Genomic DNA, 15,196 nt, shown 5'->3' with positions numbered 1-15,196 from the left:
CACACCCCACCCCACCCCCACTTCTAACAAATCTAAAAAGATATAATATCAAATTTATATTCTTTATATAAATTTATTTAAGGAAAATGCCTCTTCACCATAACTCATCTGAGGACTCCCTCTGGTCTGTCTAACCACTCCCTTTTCTAAAAGGCCAAGGGACGTATCTCAGGTTTCATGTTGGAGCCTAGCCAGGTGAAACCTCACCTCTTCCTTGAGACACCTCAAAACAAAAGACAAACATCTGTTAGTTGGATAAACTGTGTTACGACACCAAGGAGCACTGAGGCTCTTTCAAGAGCAAAAATCAAAAAGAAAAACACAAGATGGGGTTAGAGTAATATTTTTTTTGTTTCTCAAAAGCCAAACAGAGCTCTGCAAAAGGTTTTAAACACATTGTTCTTTAAACTACATTCCAGAATCATGTACTGTACTTCACAAAGTAGCATCTTTTAGCCTATCTTCACAGCTCCAAATAACAAGAACAGTAATACAGAAAATATCAGAATAACCAGTCAGAAACCAAATCTAACCTCCTGGGCCAAGGGTCACACAGGACGCACACCCAGCGAGGCCACGCACCTGCGGCGACATCACCTGCTGCTGGAGAGCCTTCCCGCCCGCGGCCGGGCGCTCCTCCAGGCGGATGCCTGACGCGAAGGTGGACACCCAGCTCCAGTACAACTGTTTGCACATCGCCGCCTCTAAGAGGGTCTGCGGAAGGCCGGAGGCATGGCACACCTCCCCGCCTTCAGGGCCCTCGGCCTCCCGCACTAGGAAACGCGCCCGGCCACCCTCCAGCTCCCTTGCGAAAGGAGCCTCTGGGCCAGCGTGCAGAAGCAACAAAGGCGGTGCAGCCAGGAAGGAGCAGGTGCGCCCAACCGCCCGTTAACCCAGGCCTTGCCAAAACAAACTGCCAAGTCTGAATTACAAGGTTATCTTTGATTTCATGTTTAAATTTCAGTCAAAATGTCATCAAACATGCAACTTTCCAAAGTAGCAGGTATGTAACAAATCAAGAGCACGTAAGTTTTTTTTAAGCTTTTAACTCAGGTGCTGCCACCCTGTGCCTTCCTTCTCATTTGAATACGCCAAAACGGCTAAAAACAAAACATACATTCTGGGCCAGGATGGACTGTCCAGCCTAAGAAAAGACGGGAGGGGACACTGAATGCACTAGTAATTGGGCTAAATCAAAAGAGGTAACTTTAAATATGCCTATTCTAGAGAATGAAACTTATTACCAGCAATTTTGGAGAAAAGGTTGTTACTTTTCTGCAAAAAACTCCACTTCCATCCAATAGAAAGAGACCACTCTTGTATACAGAGACCCCCAGTCTAGATCTGGTACAAAAGGAAAATTACAATTGAAGTTGACACAGCCCTGCCCCCTCCCCTGTGAGACATTTCATTTCCATTCCCTGTGGGAATGACACTTTGAGGTGGGAGTGGAAGGTAGGATTCCCCTTAGCATCAGCACGAGAATGTGCAATGGTGGGAGAAGATATGTCTTTCTGACACTGGGACATTTCCCATGAAAACTTTAATAAAAAACAATCCTGTTCCTTAAGGACTAAAAGTTACCTGATGAAAGAGATGTGTAAGAATGAAGTCATAAGCTGCGAAATGGAGAGAGCATGAACTGGGAAGAAAGAGCCTCAGCATGTGTGGGGCACCTCCTGTGCAGACCCTGCATCTCCCACTGTCATCTCCTTCATTCCCCACAGTCCAGTCCTCAAAGCAGGAAACACATGCCCACTTCATAGACGGGGAGGGGTGTGGAGTGGGAAACAAGGCTCCGAGAAGTCGAGGGAGAAGGACAGCACAGGAACAGCAAGAGTGAAGCACAAACAGAAAGAGCCAACCAGGTACAAGGTGAGACAGAATGCATAGGGAGCCCTCAACTAATTAATTTCTGAATTCCAAAAGTTTGTAAATTTTTTTGAACTAGAACTTTAGCTTTCCAAAGTACACATCCACAGCCTCTTATCCAAAACGCTTGGAATAGAATGTGCTTTGGAATTGTGAACTTTTCTCATTAGAAAAGTGTTACAGTACATATATGTATCTTAAATCAACAGCCTCAGCAGGGTTTGGGACAACACTGCATAATCAGATACCTTAATATTTCTTCAGCAAAGCATATGAATATTCATATTAAATAGGATAACTAAAGAATATATTGGGCTTCCCTGGTAGCTCAGATGGTAAAGAATCTGTATGCTATGTAGGAGACCCAAGTTTGATCCCTGGGTCAGGAAGATCCCCTGGAGAAGGGAATGGCAAACCACGCCAGTATTCTTGCCTGGAGAATTTCATGGACAGGCCATGGGGGTCATGAAGAGTTGGACACGCCTGAGCAACTGACACAACAAAGAATATATACACACTCCAGTGTTCTTGGGAGAAGGCGATGACGCCCCACTCCAGTACTCTTGCCTGGAAAATCCCATGGACAGAGGAGCCTGGTGGGCTGCAGTCCATAGGGTCGCTAATAGTCGGACACGACTGAGCGACTTCACGTTCACTTTTCACTTTCATGCATTGGAGAAGGAAATGGCAACCCACTCCAGTGTTCTTGCCTGGAGAATCCCAGGGACGAGGGAGCCTGCTGGGCTGCCGCCTATGGGGTCGCACAGAGTCGGACACAACTGAAGCGACTTAGCAGCAGCATACATATATATATAGTCTCAAATCAGTTCAGATTATGTTTTGCCAAACAACTGAATTAGGATAAGCTCTTACAATATAATGACTTCTAATCAGTTTTTATTCTCTAAAGAAGATATATATACAGATGGGCAATATGCACATGAAAAGATGTTCAACATCACTAGTCACCAGGGAAATGCAACTGTAAATCACACCCATTCACTCCCATTAGGACGGCTACTAAAAATAAATAAATAAATAAACCCCCAGAAAATACCAAGTGTCAGCGAGCACGTGGCCTTCGTGTATCTCCTGGACTGTACCAGGCACAAGCCCCTGCCCCCAGCCTGCGATTCCAGTACTCTGCTGTTCACTCCCTCACCTTGCTCAGCCTTCTGCTACATGGCGGACAGTCCCTAACCCAACAATTCAAAACTGCACAAATCCATCCCTCCCCTCAGAGTTCTCTGCCCCCCACCCCCTGCTTTTTCCCCATAACGTTACCACATGATACAGTATTTACTTTAACCCATCCCCACTACTAAACTGTTAGCTCCTGAGAATAAGAATTTTTTTTTTTTAAAGTCTGCTTTGGTCCCTGTTTTATCTCTAGTGCCTAATGGTACACATGGTAACCAGTACCCAGTAACATTTACTGTTAAATGAACGTTATCTATGTTAACAGCTTCAGCTATTACCCATGCAGTTTCAGCTGTCACCTGTGTGCTGATGACCTGGCAAACCTACCTGGAAGCCCTCCTGATCGCCACATCCATACACACGACAGTCTAGACTTCGCACAAGCTCCCAGTGTGTGTAACCACGATTGGGAGAGACCATCCAAAGAAGCTCCCCTTCCCACATCCAGTATCATCATCTACTCAAAAAAGAACACTGGGAACTATGTGGTTCTGTCCTTTTGTTTAACCTCAACTCAACCCAGCATTCTACCTTTCCCATCCTATCCTAAATCCTTCGCACAACCTCTGCCTACTGGACCCCCACCGCCTTCATCCAGGCCCTGGTCACCTCTCACTGACCACTGTGAGCAATGGACTGGAGGGCTTCTTTGACCCACTTCACACTGCATTACTAGAACTAGGTTTCTAAATGCAAATACAACCATGCCGTCCTCTTTAAAATAAATTCTTCAGGAGCTCCTCAAGAGCTATTTAACTATTTTAAAGAACCACCATTAACTAGAAAGCAAAGTACAGACGGCTTCACATGGACCATGGGATCTTCGTGACTCGGTCTTCTGGTCTGTACTCGCCTTTTCAACCTCATCTCTTAACTGAACACCAACCAAAGAAATTACACACAGCTCAAGTGTTCAGTAACCTTCCTCACACCCAAACTATTCCATGAGAAATGCCCTCCTCTCCCCATCCAGTAGCTAATTCTCATTCATTCTTTGAACACCCTAGTCAAATACCACCTGCTCCCTGAAGATGACACGAACAGCCTAGGCAGATGCCTTGCTGTCATTCTCCTGGCATCTCAAGCACATTTACCACAGACTAGTAGTTAAGGATTAAAGATCTGGAGTCACAGGGCCTGGTTCAAATGCTGATTCTGATACTGAATAACTATGTAATTCCAGGTATGATAATCCTTCAAAGGCTTCAATTTCTTCATATGTTTGAAACGGGAGCAAGTAACAAGATTTTATTAAATGCAAAAACTGACACATAATGCTGAATGTAGTGAACCTAGATCACAATAAAAGACTTCCTATTGCTAACCACAAGGCTTCAACTATTGTTTTATAAATGTATGTTATCTGGAGGGCAGAGACACATTTTCTATGTATCTGCAGGTTTCCAGCACCCACCATTAAGATAGCTAGCAGAAACTGGCATGGATTTAGTGCTCACCACATGAGTGACACACCAAGTGCTTGACAAGTATCAATTCATTTAATCCTTTCAACAAACCTATTAAGTAACTTAGTTGACAAAGGTCACTCAGCAGAGACAGGATTTGAACCTGGGTAGCTTATTTCTAATACCTAGGCTTTTAACCACTATCTTAATGAATATTCAATAAAATTTTGCTAAACTGTCAAGTCCGGCAGGATGGTTCCCACAAAGAAGGGCAGCAAGAAGAAGAAAGGCCAGTCGGCCATCAACAACGTGGTGACAGGAGAACACACCACGGACATGCACAAGCGCAGCCGTGGAGCAGACTTCAAGAAGCGTGCCCCTGGGGCACTCAAACAAACCCAGAAATCTGCCACGAAGGCGGCGGGAGCTCCAGATGTGCGCCCTGACACCAGGCTCAACGAAGCTGCTGGGCCAGAGGAGTAAGGAATGTCCCACACTGTATCCAAGTGGGGCTGTCCAGAAGGTGAAGATTCACCGAACAAGCTCTATACACTGGTAACCTGCGTTACCTGTCCACCACTGTCAAAAAATCTACAGACAGTTACTGTGGGTGAGAACTCACCGCTTAGAGTGAGAACAGCCTCTGCATCTTGATTTTCCTATTGGAGTTGTAGCTAATAGGCATGCATATCTTCGAGCAGTTTCAAATTACAAAACTACCTAGAGAGCATTTCCTAATACTGGGCCCTTCTCCCCAGTCCCTGGAGTTCATGAATATCTGAACAGGGCCTAGGCAGGATAAGGTGGTTTTAAAGTGCATTCTGGCTTCAGAACGACTGATTAGGTAGTTGGGACATTGAGGGTAAAATGTCAATGCTTTTACATGCATTTTGGTAATTGTAAGATATATTTTCCAAGGAAAACAATAATTAAATAGGGATAACAACTCTTAGAGTGAAGAGAGTTGCTGAACCTAGTTTATTTCATTTCTAATTAACTGTTAAATTCTTTATGCAAAGAAAAAAGTTATTTCAAAAATGCTATTAATGTTCTAGAAACACACACACACAATCAAATGCTTCAAAATTAGAAAGCACTAAAAATACTAAGGAAATATAATGCACTATTTGGTGATATTTTATGTAAAAAACCATTCTATTTATTTTGAGGAGGCTATCACGCTGTTCAACGTAATGACTTAAATACAAATGCTTCTTTTCAGTGATGAATCTTCTAAGAAAAACCATTCCTTCCAAGTTCACAAAATCACTTTTGAAAGATAATTCCAAATAAAACCCTATTCTACCAATTTCTTTGCTTCTGTTTTTTTTAAGAGGTGGCTGTTTTTTATGGGTATTCACTGAAGAGCCACTAACGATGGAACATAGTACCAGGCAAACTATACCCTTCTCCTGTATTTTCTTTTTTTTAAAAAAGCAAACAAAAAGCAAAACCGATTAATAAATGACCCTTTTTGAAGGGGGGGGGTGAAAAAAAGAAAGCTTGTGAAATACTTCAATAATGTCTGACTTAATTAGGTAACGTATCACACAAATTTTAATTGCTCAAGATCGTCACTATAAGCTATCACTATTGGGAGCTGCTTTTGTGACTGGTTAAAGCTCTCTGAGAATTCAAATTATGTCTCACTCACAGGCCCTGCACCTAGCAATTTCTAGAATAGGGTAGGTACTTAAATATGATGAACTACTGATTGGATGGATTGCCATCTAAGACACTGTAATAAAATCTTCCTGCAAAATTTGTGGAACAAAGGTTGAAGCAGTTTCTACTACAGCATGTCTAGGGTCTCCAAAATGACTCTGTATGTTATGTTTATGAATGCTGTTATTATTTAAAAACATCATCTAATCTAATCAATAGTGAGTCCCCCCATTGCTTCAACTCGCTTTCTCTAGGACATTAGGTCAGAGAGCCTGGAAGCTGTTCTTGACATCCCCTTACTCCCTTAAACTATACATCAAACCTACCAAGTTACACCAACTCCATCTCTGAAAAGGATTCTAAATTCATTTCCTTCTCCCCCATCTCCACTGCCACCTCTCTAGTCTAAGTCACCTTCTCGATCACTGAAAAAGCCTCTACATTTGTTTCCCTGCTTCTACTCTTGGCTTGGAATATGAAGAATTTAAATCCATTCATATAGTGGCTAAAAAAAGAAAATTTAATTCATATTTGGTCTACTTCCTTGCTAAAATCATTCAATGATTAAAGAAGATGTGGTGTATACATACAATGGACTACTACTCAGCCATAAAAAAGAATTATCATGACATCATTATTTGTAGAATCTAAAAAGAAAAAAAAGACACAAATTTATTTAAAAACGAGAAATAAGACACAAACATAGAAAACAAACTAATGGTTACCAAAGGGGTAAGGGACAGATATATGCTGCTATATACAAAAGAGATGAAAAGCAAGGATATACTGTATAGCACAGGGAACTACAGGCAATATCCTATAATAAAACACAATGGAAAAACAATCTTTTTAAATCATTCAACACCTTCCCACTACAATTGCAATAAAAACTCCAATCCTAACTTATGTCCTCATTTTATCTCTCCAACTTCATCTTTTGTGGCTTTTATTCATTGTACTCTGGTTGTCCTGGCCTTCTTTCATTTCCTCCAATGTACCAAGTTCTTTTATGCCTCCAGACGTGTACAGGCAGCCCCCTATGTCTGGAACATTCTCCTCAGTAGCTCTTTGCCTTGCTGACTTTCTACTCATCTTTTAAGTCCCTGTGTGAATTATCACTGCCTAGGAATACCAGAGACTGGTACAGGAAGTGTCTACTATGCCCTCTCACCACATTCTTACTTTCTTCCCACTACTTATAAGCTTGTAACAACAGACTTATTTGTACAATTGTTTACTGTCTGTTGCACTCATGAGACCGAACGTTTCATGAAGGCAGAGTCTATGACTGTCTGTCTACCCTATAGCTCTAGCTCCAGGCCAGGCACGTGAATTCTGAATGAATGGACTTCATGAAGAAATATCATCATCAGAACGTTAGTGCACTGCATGGTACTGCACTAAAATTATTTCCAGAGTGTGCTTATGAGAATCAGCACAGGTCAGGATGCACAAGTCTAGCTGCCTATTTCCTTGGTGCCAGATACATACACGGATAATCACAAGTTTAATAAAACACTGGAAGAAACATACTATCTCCACTAGGCCTCAGCAAGGCTCAGCACCCCTTTTAACTTTCCCTAGTCATCTTTCTCTTCACATCTCTTCTCTTCACACCTATTATTACAACTTCTGACTCATTTCATCCAACAGAAAACTTGATTTAAATATCCACTCAGTAGACAAATATTTACTGAGCCTTTACTATATTCCAAATACTCAGTATAAAGCAGTGACCAAAAAGAAAGCGCCTGATCTCAAGGCACTGGCATTCCAGAAATGAATATTTACATTTATAAGTAAGTGGCGAGTACCTTGTAGGACAAGCAAGCAGGTAGGGAGACAAAGAGTGACACAGTGGGGATAAATGCACACTGTTTCAGTTTGGGAGTTAGGAAGAACCTCTAATGGAAGACAGAAGCAGAGACCTAAACAGAGTGAGCAGTGAGCAGACTCGCTCTCTGGACCAGAGGAAGGGCCATGCAGACCAGGAGCAGGAAGTGCAAAGGCTCCGAGGCCAAGTGTGCCTGGTGCATCTGAGGAAGAGAGAGGAGGCCTGTGGCTGGTGAGGTGTCAACAAGGGCCAGAATGGGAGGACAATGTGCAAGAGGAAGGTAGGAACACGGCCACAGTGGGTCTCTTTAAACAGTCTCAGCAGGACTGAATGACACTACAGGCTTTCTGAGCAGAGGAGTGGAAAGTCTGAAAACATTTATTCTAGCCCCTGTGTAAAGAATACAGCTCTGACACAGGGGTGAGCAGCAGGAGTGGAAGCAAGCACACGAGTATGGAGACATCACAGCAGCCCAAGAGGAAAGGAAGGCAGCTCAGGCTAAGAAGCTGGGTGGGGAAAGCAGCAGTCATATTTTGGAGACATTCTGGAGGTAGGACCAATAGGATGTGCTGATGAACTGAATATGTACAGGGTATGCAGAAAAAATCAAGGATGACACTTCTTTGAGCCTGAGAAAGTAAAAGAAGAGAACTACTGCTGATGCCCATTCTCCACTAAAAGGAACCAGGGATTCTCAGAGAAATGGCTGAATCTACAGCGTGAACAACAGGAACCTAGGATATATTGCTGTGGCTAAAAGCAGATATTAATATGGGCTATACAAATATTGAATCATTTCATTGTACACTTGAAACTTTTTTACAGTTATATAAAATTGAGGTCAATTATACCTCAACTTTAAAAATCACCAAATGAATAAATTGGACACACACACACACACACACACACACACACACACGCAAAAGCTCTCCCTGCCCAAATCTGGAACAACCTGAGCATCTAAATAAATACCAGTAACAACAAATGATAAGATAACTCATAAAAAAAGAATCTATAAGTCATAGATAGACAGATGGATGGAAATATGGATAGATAGAAAAAAGGAAAAGCTCTTCTTTATATTAGTACGCCAATTAAAAAACATATGATGGAATTAGAAAATCATCTAATTCCATCTAAAGCAACCAACAAAGTCTAGTGGATAAAATCTAATGAGAAACAGCACATATTTAAACAAAGTATATACCCCAAAATTACTTAATTACAGAGGGCAAATGAGTTAACAGATAAGAAACACGGCATGATATCACTGTAACCAAGTGATCAAAGGACACATCACCACCGTGGATGTTCTACAAAATAAACGACCTGCACTCATCAGAAATGTCAAGGGCATGAAAAATAAAGACTGAGAAACTGTTCCAGGGTAAAGGAGAATAAGGAGACATCATGGGTAAACAAAACACACAATCCTCAGTTGGCTAGTTGACCAGGACAAGGCTTCCTTTCCTTTTGCTATAAAGAAAATTAGCAGTACAACTGGTGAAATCTGAATAAAGTCTCCAGATTAGATAACATGTTTCATGGGTGTAAACTCCTGATCTGGACTGCACTGTGGTCACCTATAAGAATGTCCTTGCTTGTAGGAAATACACACAAGTAAATAGGAGTAAAAAGCATTAGTATACATCTGCAACTTAATTCAGGAAAAAAGGTTCTTAAAAAGTGAAGAAATGACAACCTGACCAAACAAGATGGTGGAGGAGTATGTGGACGTGGAGGACATCTCTCTCCACGGATACGTCAGGAACACACCTTCAGGCACAGAAGTGCACACAAGACACCAGCTGAGAGCCGAAAGGAGGACCCGACCAGAGGAAACGAAGACAGAGAACCATGCAAAACTTGAGATCAAGCCCTGGGCCTTTGGAGTGGGAGCACTGACACCAAGACCCTAGACTACCAGAGAACTAACCCTAGGGAGAGAACAGTGAGAACTCACACAAAGGCAACCACCTGCATACAAGACCTGGCATCACCCAACCACCAGTAGCACCCTGTGCAGGACACCGCATCTAAACAACAAACCAAACAAAAATACAAACCCAGTCATCAGCAGACAGGATTACCACCTCACGTAGCCTTGCCCATCAGAGGAAAAACAAACAAACAAAAACTCAGCACAAATCTCACCCTATACGAAGCTCACACAAACCACTGGACCAACCTTAGGAGCCCAGAAACCAGAAGAAAGAAAGAATTCAACCCTGAAGCCTGGGAAAAGGAGCCCTCAAACACAGTATGTTAAAAAAAAAAAAATAATGAAAAGGCAGAGAAATAACACACAAATGAAGGAACAAAGTAGAAACACAGAAGTCCAAATAAATGAAGAGGAAATAGGCAAACTACCTGAAAAAGAATTCAGAATAATGATAGTAAAGATGATCAAAAACCTTGAAAGCAAAATGGAGAAAATGCAACAATCAATTAACAAAGACCTATAAGAATTAAAGAATAAACAGAGACAAACAACACAATTACTGAAATTAAAAATACTCTAGAAGGAATCACAGCAGAACATCTGAAGCAGAAGAATGAATCAGTGAGCTGAAAGATAAAATGGTGGAAATAACTTCTGAAGAGCAGAATGAAGTAAAAAGAATTAAAAGAACTGAGGACAGTCTCAGAGACCCCTGGGACAATATCAAATGCACAAACATTTGAATTTTAGGGATCTCAGAAAAAGAAGAGAAAAAGAAAGAGCATGACAAAATTTTTGAAGAGATTATAGTTGAAAATTTTCCCAACATGGAAAAAGAAATAGTCAATCAAGTCTAAGAGGCACAGAGTACCATACAGGATAAACCCATGGAGAAATATGGCAAGACACATAGTAATCAAACTAACAAAGACGAAACACAAAGAAAAAATATTAAAAGCAGCAAGGGAGAAGCAATAAGTAACATACGAGGGAAACCCCATACACTTAATGGCTGATCTTTCAGCAGAAACTCTGCAGGCCAGTAGGGAATGGCAGGATATATTTAAAGTACCGAAAGATTACTCAACCCAGCAAGTACTGAAAGTACAACCAAGATTACTGTACCTGCAAGGATCTCATTCAAAATTGATGGAGAAATAAAAAGCTTTTCACAAAAGCAAAAGTTTAAGAGAATTCAGTACCACCAAACAAACCTTACAACAATACCTAGTCAGGAAATATGAGAAGAAAAAAGACCTACAAAATCAACCCCAAACAATTAAGAAAATGGCAATAGGAACAGATATATCAATAACTACTTTAAATGTAAATGGATTAAATGCTCCAAGCAAAAGACACAGACTGGCTCAATGGATACAAAAACAAGACCCATATATATGCTGTCTACAAGAAACCCACTTCAGACCTCAAGACACATACAGACTGAAAGTGAGAGGATGGAAAAATACATTCCATGCAAATGGGAAGCAAAAGAAAGCTGGAGTAGCAACCCTCATATCAGAAAAAACAGACCTTAAAATAAAGATTACAAGAGATAAGGAAGGACACCACATAATGATCAAGGGATCAATCCAAGAGGAAGACATAATAATTGTAAATATCTATGCACCCAACATAGGAGCATCTCAATACATAAGACAAACACAAACACATAAAAGGAGAAATTGACAGTAACATCATAATAATCAGTAGACTTTAACAGCCCACTCACACCAATGGACAGATCATCAAAAGAGAAAATTAATAAGGAAATATAATCTTAAATGATACATAAGATGAGATGGATTTCATTAATATCTTCTGGGCATTCCATCCAAATGCAGAAGAATAACCTTCTTCTCAAGTGCACATGGAACACTCTCCAGGATAGACCATATCTTGGGCCACAAATCAAACCTCAGTAAATTTAAGAAAATTGAATCATATCAAGCATCTTCTCTGACCACAATGCTATGAGACTAGATGTCAACTTCAAGAAAAAAAAAAAAAAACTGTAAGAAACACAAACACATGGAGATTAAACAACACGTTCTAAATAACCAACAGGTGACTGAAGAGATCAAAAGGGAAATCAAAGAATGTCTAGAAACAAGTAACAATGAAAACATGACAACTCAAAACCTATGGGATGCAGCAAAAGCAGATCTAATGGAAGTTTATAGCAATACAATCCTACCTCAAGAAACAAGAAAAACATCAAATAGACAACCTAACTTTAAACCTACAATAGAAAAAGAACAACAACAACAAAAAAATAGTAGAAGGAAAGAAATCATAAAGATCAGAGCAGAAATAAATGGAAAAGAAATGAAATAAACGAGAGTGCTACTGCTAAGTTGCGTCAGTCATGTCCGACTCTGAGCGACCCCATAGACGGCAGCCCACTAGGCTCCCCCATCCCTGGGATTCTCCAGGCAAGAACACTGGAGTGGGTTGCCATTTCCTTCTCCAATGCATGAAAGTGAAAAGTCAAAGTGAAGTCGCTCAGCCGTGTCTGACTCTTAGTTACCCCATGGACTGCAGCCTACCAGGCTCCTCCGTCCATGGGATTTTCCAGGCAAGAGTACTGGAGTGGGGTGCCATCGCCTTCCCCATAACAAGAGTAAAGATTAATAAAACTAAAAGTTCTTTGAGAAGATAAACAAAATTGACAAACCTTTAGCCAGACTCATCAAGAAAAAAAGAGAGAAGAACCAAATCAACAAAATTAGAAATGAAAAAGGAGAGGTTACAACAGACAAAGCAGAAATACAAAGGATTAGAGAGACTATTATGAACAACTATATGGCAATAAAATGGATAACCTAGAAGAAATGGACAGACTCTTAGAAAAGTTCCATCTTCCAAGACTGAATCAGGAATAGAAATAGAAATTATGAATAACCCAATTACAAGCACTGAAACTGAAGCTGTGATCAAAAATCTCCCAAAAATCAAAAGCCCGGGACCAGATGGCTTCACAGGAGCATTCTATCAAACATTTAGAGAAGAGCTAATGCCTATCCGTTTAAAACTCTTTCAAAAAATTGCCGAGAAAGGAACACTTCCAAACTCATTCTACGAGGCCACCATCACCCTGATTCCAAAACCAGACAAAGACAACACAGAAAAAGAAAACTACAGGCCAATATCATTGATGAACATAGATGCAAAAATCCTCAACAAAATTTTAACAAACAGAATTCAGCAACACATCAGAAAGCTCATACACCATGATCGAGTTGGGTTTATTCCAGGAAAGCAAAGATTCTTCAATATACACAAATCAATCAATGTGATACACCATATTAACAAACTTACAGATAAAAACCATATGATAAAACCATATGACAATCTCAATAGATGCAGAAAAAGCTTTGACAAAATTCAACACCCATTTATGATTAAAACTCTTTAAAAAATGGGCACAGAAAGAACCTCAACATAGTAAAGGCCATATATGATAAGCCTAAAGCAAACATTATTCTCAATGGTGAAAAATGGAAAGCATTCCCCATAAAATCAAGAACAAGACAACAGTGTCCACTTTTACCACTATTATTTAACATAGCTCTGGAAGTCTTAGTTACAGCAATCAGAGAAGAAAAAGAAATAAAAGGAATCCAGATTGGAAAAGAAGTAAAGCTCTCACTGTCTGCAGACGACATGTTATTGTACACAGAAAATTCTAAAGACAGTATCAGAAAATTGCTAGAGCTAATCAGTGAATTTAGCAAAGTTGCAGGATACAAAATCAATACACAGAAATCACTTGCATTTCTATACATTAACAATGAAAAATCAGAAAGAGAAATTAAGGAATCAATCCCATTCACCATTGCAACAAAAAGAATTAAATATCTAGGAGTAAACTTACCTCATGCGAAGAGTTGACTCATTGGAAAAGACCCTGATGCTGGGAGGGATTGGGGGCAGGAGGACAAGGGGACAACAGAGGACGAGATGGCTGGATGGCATCACTGACTCGATGGACATGAGTTTGGGTAAACTCCAGGAGTTGGTGATGGACAGGGAGGCCTGGAGTGCTGCAATTCATGGGGTCACAAAGAGTCAGACATGACTGAGCGACTAAACTGAACTGAACTGAAACTTACCTAAGGAGACAAAAGAACTGTACACAGAAAATTATAAGACATTAATGAAAGAAATCAAAGATGACATAAACAGATGGAGAGATAGTCCATGTTCCTGGATAGGAAGAATCAATACTGTGAAAATGACTATACTACCAAATGCAATCTACAGATTCAATGCAATCCCTATCAAATTACCAATGGCATTTTTCACAGAACTAGAACAAAAAATTTCACAATTCATATGGAAACACACAAGACCCCGAACAGCCAAAGAAGTCTTGAGAAAGAAGAATGAAGCTGGTGGAGTCAATCTTCCTGACTTCAGATTATACTACAAAGCTACAGTCATCAAGACAGTATGATACTGGCACAAAAACAGAAATACAGACCAATGGAACAAGATAGAAAGCCCAGAAATAAACCCATGTACCTATGGGTACCTTATTTTTGACAAAGGAGGCTGCTGCTAAGTCACTTCAGTCGTGTCCGACTCTGTGCAACCCCACAGACGGCAGCCCAACAGGCTCCCCCGTCCCTGGGACTCTCCAGGCAAGAACACTGGAGTGGGTTGCCATTTCCTTCTCCAATGCGTGAAAGTGAAAAGTGAAAGTGAAGTCATCAGTCGTGTCCGACCTTCAGCGACCCCATGGACTGCAGCCTTCCAGTCTCCTCCATCCATGGGATTCTCCAGGCAAGAGTACTGGAGTGGGGTGCCATTGCCTTCTCTGGACAAAGGAGGCAGGAATACACAATGGGGCAAAGACACCCTCTTCAATAAATGGTGCTGGGAAAACTGGACAGCTACATGTAAAAGAATGAAATTAGAACACTTCCTAACACCTACACAAAGATCAACTCAAAAAGGATTAAAGACTTAACTCTAAGACCAGAAACTGTAAAACTCTTAGAGGAAAACATAGGCAGAACACTCAATGACATAAAGCAAGATCCTCTATGACCCACCACCTAGAGTAACAGAAATAAAAACAAAAGTAAACAGTGTGGGCAAGTGGGACCTGATGAAACTTACAGGCTTTGCAGAGCAAAGGAAACTATAAGCAAGGTGAAAAGACAACCCTCAGAATGGGAGATAATAATAGCAAATGAAACAACTGACAAAGGATTAGTTTCCAAAATATATAAGCAGCTCATACAACTCAATGCCAGAAAAATAAATAAC

At 40.7% G+C, this 15,196-nt stretch overlaps 1 protein-coding gene and 1 pseudogene across 5 annotated transcripts in view; one reads left to right on the top strand and one right to left on the bottom strand.

Annotated features, from left to right (window-relative positions):
• Nucleotides 1-15,196, bottom strand: part of KAT6A (lysine acetyltransferase 6A) — a 108,680-nt gene that overhangs the window by 27,583 nt on the left and 65,901 nt on the right. The window lies entirely within an intron of this gene.
• LOC129642902 (60S ribosomal protein L31-like) lies at nucleotides 4,722-5,132 on the top strand (annotated as a pseudogene).

Source organism: Bubalus kerabau, chromosome 2 (assembly GCF_029407905.1).
Source record: "Bubalus kerabau isolate K-KA32 ecotype Philippines breed swamp buffalo chromosome 2, PCC_UOA_SB_1v2, whole genome shotgun sequence".
NCBI lineage: Eukaryota > Metazoa > Chordata > Mammalia > Artiodactyla > Bovidae > Bubalus > Bubalus kerabau.
This window is presented reverse-complemented; position numbering and strand designations above follow the sequence as displayed.